This window comes from Mus caroli, chromosome 9, assembly GCF_900094665.2.
Source record: "Mus caroli chromosome 9, CAROLI_EIJ_v1.1, whole genome shotgun sequence".
Lineage (NCBI taxonomy): Eukaryota > Metazoa > Chordata > Mammalia > Rodentia > Muridae > Mus > Mus caroli.
In genome coordinates this window covers 17002195-17003935 of record NC_034578.1, presented here as the reverse complement: position 1 = coordinate 17003935, position 1741 = coordinate 17002195, and positions in this window count along the sequence as shown.

Sequence of the window (1741 nt, the reverse complement as noted above, 5' to 3'; positions counted from 1 at the left end):
AAAAAAAAAAAAAAAGAGTCCTGAGATTCTATGTATGTGCCACTATGCTGGTTTATTTAGTGCTAAAGATCAAGAGGTTGTTGCAGTTTAGGTACCCTAGCAGCTGAGCCATCTCTCCAGCCCATATGGGGTTTATTTATTTGTTGAGACAGAACTTCAGTATATAACCTTGAAATTCTGCAGCCTCCTCTTTCCAGATGTATTTTATTCTTTAAATGAAAGTCCTGCCAGAACGCTTTCAGTATTTCTTAGATTCTCCAGGGCTGGCTATATCCCTCTGAAATCCCTCCTATCAGCCCTGTGTCCCTCCACTCACATCTAATCCAGGATCCTGCCCCCTGTCCTTCTAGGACTCTCCCAGGGCAGAGGGAAAAAAAATCACCTCATGAACAGATCCAGATCACCTCACTAAGAACCTCTCCAAAGATAATTGAAACGATAGAGTTTATGGTTTGTCTCTGTTCCACACTTGACCTTCAGGGGGTGCTGAGAGCTTACACCTGGCTCACTGCCATCCACTATGAGGGCTGGACAGAGCTTGGACTCTGGTCTCTGAGCCAACCTCCTTTTCATCACCTGGATAATGGGGAAATTGTGATTCTTTAGTAAATGAGGAATACAAAGGGTGGAATTTCTGGCGTGAGATGAAAATTCAGTAACCAGCATTATGAATTCTAATACTGAAGGAGCCTTGTGATCAAAGAGACAACAGAAGACCAAGGCAGGCCGGGCAGTGGTGGTGCACGCCTTTAATCCCAGCACTTGGGAGGCAGAGGCAGACCAAGGCAGTGAGTTCAGGCCACCTTGGTCTACATAGTGAGTTCCAGGCTACACAGTGCCATGACTCACTGGTGGAGCAGACCCTGGAGAATTTAACTGTTGAGCTAAAGGCATGTAGTTTTGTTGTTGTTGTTGTTGTCGTCTTTGCATTTGTTATCAGTTTATGTATTTTCAGACATGTATTATGTAGCCCAGCCTAGCTTGGAACTCACTATGTAGCTGAGAATAACCATGAACCCTGATCTTCTGTCTCTGCCTTTCTCGTGCTAGCATGACTGTCTTGTGGAACTATGTGCTGTTTGTGTAGTACTGAGGCTGGAGTCCAGGGCCTCCTGCTTGTTAGGCAAACACCCTATCCACTAAGCCCCAGCCTCACTGATATATTTTATGAACATTTCTAGGATATACTATTAGATTTACTAATTAACTATTAAACAGTGGTGGACTAGTACACATGAGGCCCTTGGTTCTATCTCCAGCACCACAAAGAAAACAAGGATTTATTCTAACCAACAGTGCCTTTGCTATGTGTAGTTGAGAATGTGCACACACATGCCAAGCTGCAGATGTGGAGGTCAGAAGATGATGTTGAGTTGTTGGTCCTTTTCTTCCACCAGATAAGTTCCAGGGCTCAAACTCAGGTTGTTAGACTTGGTAGCAAGCACCTTTATCCACTGAGCCATCTCACTGGCCCCAGAACCTAGTGTTTTGGGGGTTTGTTCTTACTGGTATTTGTTTGTTTATCTTTTTATTCATTCATTCATTTGTGTTGGGAGCACACATGTGGGTATAGATATCAAAAAAAGACCATTTGTGGGAATCGGTCTCTCTTTTTTGTTTGTTTGTTTGTTTTGTTTTTTCGAGAAAGGGTTTCTCTGTGTAGCCCTGGCTGTCCTGGAACTCACTTTGTAGACCAGGCTGGCCTTGAACTCAGAAATCCGCCTGCCTCTGCCTCCCGAGT